Source organism: Cannabis sativa, chromosome X (assembly GCF_029168945.1).
Source record: "Cannabis sativa cultivar Pink pepper isolate KNU-18-1 chromosome X, ASM2916894v1, whole genome shotgun sequence".
NCBI lineage: Eukaryota > Viridiplantae > Streptophyta > Magnoliopsida > Rosales > Cannabaceae > Cannabis > Cannabis sativa.
This window is the reverse complement of record NC_083610.1, coordinates 34,106,583-34,115,030: the sequence shown is the minus strand read 5'-3', so window position 1 is coordinate 34,115,030 and position 8,448 is coordinate 34,106,583. Positions and strand designations below refer to the sequence as shown.

At 42.3% G+C, this 8,448-nt stretch overlaps 1 non-coding gene across 1 annotated transcript; it reads left to right on the top strand.

The window, feature by feature from the left end:
- Positions 1-8,341: 8,341 nt before the first annotated feature.
- LOC115703308 (small nucleolar RNA R71) lies at positions 8,342-8,448 on the top strand. Its single transcript, XR_004009084.1, has one exon. It is a non-coding gene; the product is annotated as a small nucleolar RNA R71 (small nucleolar RNA).

The following is an 8,448-nucleotide window of genomic DNA, read 5'->3' as shown; positions in this document are numbered from 1 at the left end:
AGGAGATCAGCAGCCTCGAGATCCTTGGTCAGCACGGTGATCTTCTTCTCGGCAGCAAACAACTTCTTGTTGGCCTCACCCAACTCATGGCGAACAGCTGCAGTCTCTGCCCTGGCCTCCTCAGCTTCCTTCTAGGCCAAGTCCGCCTCCGCCCTCAACGTGTCGGACAGAGCCGTACTCTTGGAAGTAGCAGATTTAGCCCGGGAGTAGGGATAAGCCAACTTCAAACCGGCCTGCGTAAAGGAAAAGGTCAACATATGAAGCTAAGTATGAAAAGCTAAAAGGGAAGTGTCGAAAAGAAAAGACTAACCCTGGTAAGCTCCAGCAAGACTCCATCCACCAACACATTCAGAGATGAGTCGTCAGCACCAGCCAGTTGCTCACCGACCTCAGGAACCAGCCGGTTCATGTGATGAGCCATCACCTCCCTGCCCTTCTTGACCTCAGGCAGCACGGGCATGGGTGGAGTTGGTGCCTGCATCCGCTCAAGAATCCTCCTGACCAGTTCGGACCCAGATGTTGGTGGCCCAGACTCCTTAGACTTCGCAGACTTGGGAGTGGAAGGATTTGCAGCAGCCAGCTCCTCAGAAAGGTCAATGACCTCTCTAAAAGGCCTCTTCTCTGAAGACCCCTCTCCGCCCTTAGACTTCTTGGCCGGAGGGGAGGCGCTAGAGCTTCCGCTCATCCTCTTCCTTAAGGCATCCATCATTTGCCGAGACATGTCTGCACAAGAGCAAAAATAGCGTGGTTAGCAAAAACCAACAAAAAATACAAAGTATGAAAGTCAAGAAGCTGAAAAAGAAGTAAAGCGCAGAGTGACTGCCCGCCCAGAAAGTTAGAAGCCATCATCACCTGACATCGACTTTATCTCAGCCACAACGGCCTTCCCTTTTCCAGCATAAGGATGGAATGGCCGAACAGAAGAAATGGGCTCCCTTATGCGAATGGCATGTTCAACGGGCCTGGGCATGGCCGAGAGTTTCTTCTTCCTCCTCAAAGGAGCCACCTGCTCAGCCTCAGCCTCAGGCTCAGCTTCATCTTCAGGATTCATAGGCTCCTGAGCATAGTGCTTTGCCCGAGCACCTCCTTTCCACTTAGCTTCACGCTTCAGTTGAATCAACTCATTCTCCGGATGAGCTCGTTCAGGCCGGGCAGCAGCAGGTTTCCCCTTCTTCTCCGCCACGGACTTAGAGGAAAAGTCCTTTGGGTAAAGCCCGTACTGCACCAGATTTTGATCGGAGGTCAACTGGATGATATCCCTGTTTTCCGTCGGCAATCGGGCAAGCTTTTGAGCCCTATCCCTAAGAGTAATGGTGAGAGGAGGACGGTGATAAGTCGGAATCTGCTGAAACCAAGTCCGAGTGATGTTCGGATGCTTCACCGTGAAGTACTCATCAACAAAACGCCCTATTTTGTTGATGGCCTTGTGGTCCATCCCGCTCAACCACTTGAAGCCTGGCTGAGAGAAGTAAAAATACCCCGACCGGCCTTGCTTGGGGGTAGACTTCAGGTCGAAGAACCAAGCGACCTCGTGGGGAGAAGGGGTGCCCCATCCATGGGAAGCGTAAAGGACGAAGAGAGTGGACAAATACTTAACGCCCTCAGGAGTGATCTGAGTCGGGCAAAGGCCGAAGAAGTCTGCCACATCACGGAAGTACTTGTGCAACGGCATCAGCGCCCCTTGCTGGCCGTGAGCCCCCGACCAGGCAAACATCCCCTTATCAGGGTTTGTAGCGCGATTGTCGTGGGCGGGAATGTAGCAGTCCAGCTCGCCCAGGTATCCGTCCTGGTCGAGAGTGCAAAGGCGTGCCTCTGAAATCTTGGACGGAGGACTCACCCAACTGGCGCCCAAGGCACCCTGCCTCCTATGAGGAACCGCCTCAGTAAGCTCCTCAGTGATGTCCCCGTCAGCATCAACTGGCTGCCGAGCCTCATTGTACTCCCAATAGTTAGGGGGTTCAATCTCTTCCTCTCCCTCAGCAGCGGGAGGGCTGCCCGGACGCGCCCCGTCCAGCTCCTCAACTTCCTGGACGTCAGCGTCCCCCTCATGGTCCTCCTCCATTGGGACCGCCAAATCCTGTTCGGCGTCGGGCAGAGTGGCCAGTCGAGCCAGCTGGGGGTTAGAAGCGTCAGCCAGACGCGTAGTCTTCTTAGTACGAGCCATCATTCTATGGCTGGGTACGGAATCAGAAGAATATCCTTCTTCTGAAGAAGGACTAGCACGAAGACAAGGATGGACTTCGTGCAGAAGTTGAAGCAGCTCCTGGTCAATTTGATGCTCGGGCTCCCAAGACTCACCTCGGTTCATCTACAAAAGACAACACGCAAGATGAGTGTTGGACGGAGTATCAAGCGAAAAAATAAGCAAATGTGCCGACCAGGAGTACCCAACAGATTAAAGAACGATCATGTTCAGAGAAAAGTCTAAGCTCAAGAAGCCAGAAAGTTTTTCTTGAGTTAGGGCAAAAAAGTTCATGAAGCTTGAAAAAAGCAGAATGGAAAACAGACGCAATGCAGTTCTAAAACGAGCCTTACGGCTGAAAGCTAACACAAGGACATGGAAAAGAAGAGTCGCAGAAGTTTCAAACCCTAGGGTTTCCTACAGTGTTCTTTCTACAGCAAAGTTACATTCAAAGCACAAGCATGCAAAGGAAGGGAATCAGAAACTTACTCAAAGATTCAAGTGTCTGGGTTCAAGCAAGCCAGAAATCGTCTGTAAACTCTTCAGCAACTTTGAAGCTTGAAAGCTTTCTCTTTTTTCTCTGAAGTTTTCTTAACAAAGAAGGGTGATGAAATGGGGTAATATGCCAGTACTCCAAGTATTTATGGGAAAAAGGGTAATTGTACGTAAAGGAACCTTAGACGCCTCGACTTCCTGCCTTGAAAGCAAATATGGGAAATCAAAATAATCGAGTGCAACCGTCAGCCGTGGAGAGAGAAATTTGGATTTTCAAAATATCAATTGTCAGAGCATTAATTAGCTGAAAACTGAAGGGACGCCCAGTCAACTTCACATCGAGTCTCGAACGGTCATGCTCGACACGTGTCCCCTTTCAAAGGGAGAGCCAGCTCGGAATAGGTCTATACGTAACCTCAGAGGTCCCGCACAGACTTCGGGGGCAAATGTTATCCCAAAATTTGCACTCTAACGTGGCATCACAAGAATGGTGACACGTGGCATCTACTAAGAGCACCTGGTCGGATTAACATGCCGAGCAGGATGCCTCGTTGGCATGTCCATAATGGAATACTCAACGAGCCGTGCAGAATGAGCAACACTTAGCGAATTCAACCAAGCACTCCGTGAGTCACCAGCTCAATCCCTATAACTCAGGGATCAACTTGCGTGGATGTGGCATACACACGATCCCACTATCGGTGTATTCGGCCTCAATCCCACGATCCAAGCATTCAGCAATGATCACACGATCTTTCTGTTTATGCGCATTATAACAAGAGAGGAAACTCTTCCTCCTCAAGTTTCTTGCCGTATAAATAGTGAGGAATGTTCACTGGGCAAGGAACCGGATCAAAAAACTGTAAACAGATATTATACGCCAAAACGCTATAAGCTAAGGCTATCTAAGAATTATATATTCAGAGATATTATTGTAAGAGCTATAAGAAAAGGAATCTTCTTCCTTATTCTTAAGTCAATACAACTAACAAGGATTAGGCTATTACCGAACTGCTCGGGGTTGAACCTCTATAAAATTTCTGTGTCTTCTTATTATTGCTTTATTTACATATTCTTATTACGACATATCATTTATCGCTTATCAAAAAGACTCATTGTCGTTGGCTAAAATCGAAGTCAACAGTAAGGTTTACTAAACTTTATATGTGTTTATTTCATTATTTTAGAATTCATATTTGGTTGTTAATAAAGCATACATGGTAGTAAATCTAGATCCTGGTAAAATATTTCCAACATAATTATGGTTTATTATGTTGATTTATGCTTGATTTAGAGGTTGTTATGTTGTTTGAGCAAGCTTTGGAGTTTTGAACTCAAGCTTGGCTCATTAATGGCAAGTTTTGATTCTGTGTTTGGGTGAATGTTTTATTGCCTTGAAAATGTTCTCTAGGGTGTATAGAACAGGTCTGGAAAGTTTGGATTGGATTGGGGTTGATTTGGTCGAGTTATGAAATTTTTAGTCATTCCTGCACTGAACCGGAATTCCGGTTCAGAGAGGCCTGTAGGAACCGGAATTCCGGTTGGCTTCCAAGAATTTTTCCCAGAACCGGGATTCCGGTTGGGGAACCGGTCTACCGGTTGGGGAAATTTTGGGAACCCTAGTTTTTCCCATTTTTGGGTTATTTAGGGTATTGCCATGTTATTCATCGATAGGGAAACATTTAGTTTCAAGTTTAAGTCCCCGGGAAGTGATTTAGCATATCGCTTATTTGTGTTGTGATTGATGTGATTTAAGAGCCTGTAATTTGCCGAGCAAATTGTTCCACTCAGGTTGACCAGCACACCTGAATTCAGAATCGAGGTAAGATTAGTATAACAGTTTGCATATGTATTTACATGTTTAGCGTGCATGTTAGTAAGCCTGTTAGATTACGTTAGATCTGTATGTTAGCTTTCGTGCTATTTGACAGTATCACATCGGTACGACTATAGTATGACTAGCGTACCGAGTATAGGTTGATATTATTGTCGATAGCACCGTACTATTTGACAGTATCACATCGGTACGACTAGAGTATGACTAGTGTACCGAGTATAGGCTGATACAGTATCACATCAGTACGGCTAGAGTATGACTAGCGTACCGAGTATGGGTTGATATTATGGTCAAAAGTAACGTCGTACGAACGTTCTAGACTCAGCACCGTGTGGTACACGGGGATTAGGGTTATGGTCACGAGTATGGGCGTCTGATCATAATCCGAGATATATGTATGTTATATGATTTATGCTTTTCTTACTGAGTCTGTCGACTCACAATGCTATGTTTATGTGTAGGTAAGGGCAAGGCTAAAGTTGAGAAACCGTGAGGATGAGTAGATGAAGATTGTAGATGTCGAGGCGGTTAGGCCTGGAGCGTACGATCCTCGGGACATTAGGGCTTTTGTTGTTAGTCGCTGGGCGACAAATATTTTGTAAATGAATAGCAAACTTTTGTAAAGTATTTTGTAAACAGGACCCCAAAATATTTTGTATGTAATACTACAAGTTTTTAATTAAATAAGTAGATTTTAATTAATCACGATTTTCATTAACCTCGTTGATTAGCAACGAGTTGCACAGTATGTTTAAAATCACGTTAACACAAATAGCTAGTTAGGGTGTTACACTGACAGAGGCATCAAGTTAATGCTAGCCCCCAAATCACACAGTGCATTTATCCCTTCTATTTCCCCAATAGTAGAAGAAATGGTGAAACTTCCAGGATCTCTGAGTTTAGGAGGAAGTTGTTGGAAATATTTTACCAGGATCTAGATTTACTACCATGTATGTTTCATTAACATCCTAATATGAATTCTAAAACAATGAAATAAACACATATAAAGTTTAGAAAACCTTACATTGGGTGCAGCGGAATATAATGACTCCTTCCGTTCAGATCTCTAGCCCTTGATTCCTTTCTGTAGCAGAACATAATCAAGATTTAAACCTGGATCTCTTTCTCTCCTACTTTGATGCTAATTCTCCTTCTTGTGGATGGATTCTTCACAATCTTCCATACTATGATTGAGATACCACTTGATGTGTGTGGGTACTACTCTATCACTAGGGTATTTCGAAATTGAAGAGAAGAAAACAGAAGAAGAGGGTGGCGGCTATGGCTCAGGTTTTTCTCTGAAAAAGAATAAGATGCAAGTCCATGGTTTCCTGAAGCCATCACTTTCTATTTATAGAAAGCCATCTAGGTTTAAGTTAAAATTGTATGGCATTAAAATAATGAAAAATATAAATGGTAAAATGCTTGCATAGTGGCCGGCCATGATATGGATAATGGGCATAACTTTGAAATTTTTCCATTTTGTCATTTTTCAATCCCATTTTCTCAAAATTGCCAATTTTCCAATTTAACCATTTAAATGCTAATTCTAATTATTTAATAACTAAAAATTAATTATTAAATAATATTGTCATTTAATATATTTATTAATTAGACATATAAAGTCCCTTAATTAATAAATAAACCTAGAATCTCTTTTCTTTACAATTTCGCCCTTGCTTAGTGAAAATTCATAAACTAGACATAGTCTAACTTTAGAATTATAATTGATTAATCAAAATCAATTAACTGAGTCTTACAAGCAGTATGGTCTCAACTAGTATGGGGACCATGGGCCTATATAGCCGAGCTTCCAATAAGTCGAACCGAATTTACCAAGTAAATTCCCTAACTTATTAATTCCTTATTGAATCCACACTTAGAACTTGGAATTGCACTCTTAGTCTTATAGAACGCTCTATATGTTCCACGATATAGATACGCTATTAATTATCCATTGTTATAATCCTAATTTGATCAATGACCCTCTAATAGATGATCTACATTGAATAGGAACTAAATTACCGTTACACATTCAATGTATTTTATCCTTAAAACACTTAGCTCCGTATAAATGATATTTCAGCGAAGTGAAATGAGATCTCCACCATTTATCTCTGTTTAGCCAAGCTCGAAGGATATCATCGTTTCACTTCTAAATTCCTATAGAAGTTATAGACTACATGTTTATGTTAGCGCCCCCACTCAATTATACTATCATGTTCCCAAAATGTACGTATCACCCTGACCCAAAAGTAGGCTTAACTAACAAATCAAAGAACATGTATAATACTCTTGAGATCGAACTTAACCATATCAGGATTAAGATCATTTGATCTAGGATCAACAGGTGATATTGAATTGAATAGATATTACGGTAAATTTTAATATATCTAATCAAAGTTCAATATCGGTCCCTTCCGATGTATACTTCATACATCCGATACTGGTAAACTTTGCCAATGCCCTTGAAAGGACATAACACTTATCCAAGGTGTAAGAATACCTATCGCTGATTATATCATGCCAGTCTAAATCCAGTGAACTGACAAATCAGGGAATAAACATTCGAACATATAATTAAGATTATATTCCACTGTGCTGACAACACTATAATCATTAACAAATTCATATGTTCTGGACTTAAATAGAATTCATACATTATATGCATATAATCATGAAATAAATCATGTGAACCATGCAACATAAAATGTTATTTCTGATCTTTATTAATAAGTAAATCTGATTATATTGAAATGGGTTTTATTTAGGGCACAAAATCCAACAGAAGTTTCTTCTGCAGTATGGCGCTACAGCCCTCGGTCAATGCCATTGTTCCATAGTCTTCCATTTTCCTCTTCTTCGACAAGATCTCCTTCATGAACTTCACATAACTGGGCATTTGTTCCAAGGCTTCAGCAAAAGGGATGTTGATGTGCAACCTTTTAAAGACCTCTAGAAATTTTGAAAACTGCTTGTCTAGATTGGTCTTTCAGAGTCTCTGTGGGTACAGTATTTTCACATGATGATCTATACTGATTGGTGGAGACTCTTGGTTTGGTGCAGGACACTCAGTAGTCTCCTTTTCTGTTAATGTTAGTGACGGTTGATCCTTAATCTCTTCTTCCACTGGTTGTCCCCCATCAGGCCCTTCATACTTCTTCCCACTTCTCAGGGTAATTTCCTTGCAATTTTCTTTAGGACTAACGTCGGTTGTACAAGGAAAATTTCCCTGAGGACGGGTTGTTATCTGAGTTTCCAATTTCCTTAATGGATGATCTTGTCTCAGTCATAAATTGTAGCAATTAGTCTGTCTGAAGACCAGAACTCCGACTAAAACCTTGCTACTATGGTAGCTGTTGGTTCTGCGTCTAATTTTGATTCCTCTGCTGATAGAACCCAGAATTCCTTCGATTCCCCCTTGATTGAACCCATAGTTGTTGTTCTGAGAGTAATTCCCAATGGCTTTAGCTTCATCCATTGGCAAACTATTCACATCTACTGAGCATTACGCATAGGGATGAGGACCTCCACATAGCTCACAAACCACCTAAGCTTGTTTTGCTTGCACAGCCATCAGTTTAGTTAAGGCATCTACCTGAGATGTCAACTTAGTAATGGCATCTACCTCATGCATACCAGCCACCTTCTTTGTTTGGCTTCTTTCAGTTTGCCAATATTGATTATTCAGGGCCATTTCCTCTAACAAATCATAGGCTTCATTTGCAATCTTCCTCATGAATGCTCCACCAGCTGCAACATCTATGAGTGTTCTGGTATTACCAACCAACCCATAATAAAAATTGTGAGCCATCATCCACTTCTCAATGCCGTGATGAGGACATTTTCTGATGAGGTCCTTGAACCTCTCCCATGACTCATGGAGAGATTCATTATCTAACTGACAAAAGTTGTTGATTTCTCCTCACAGCTG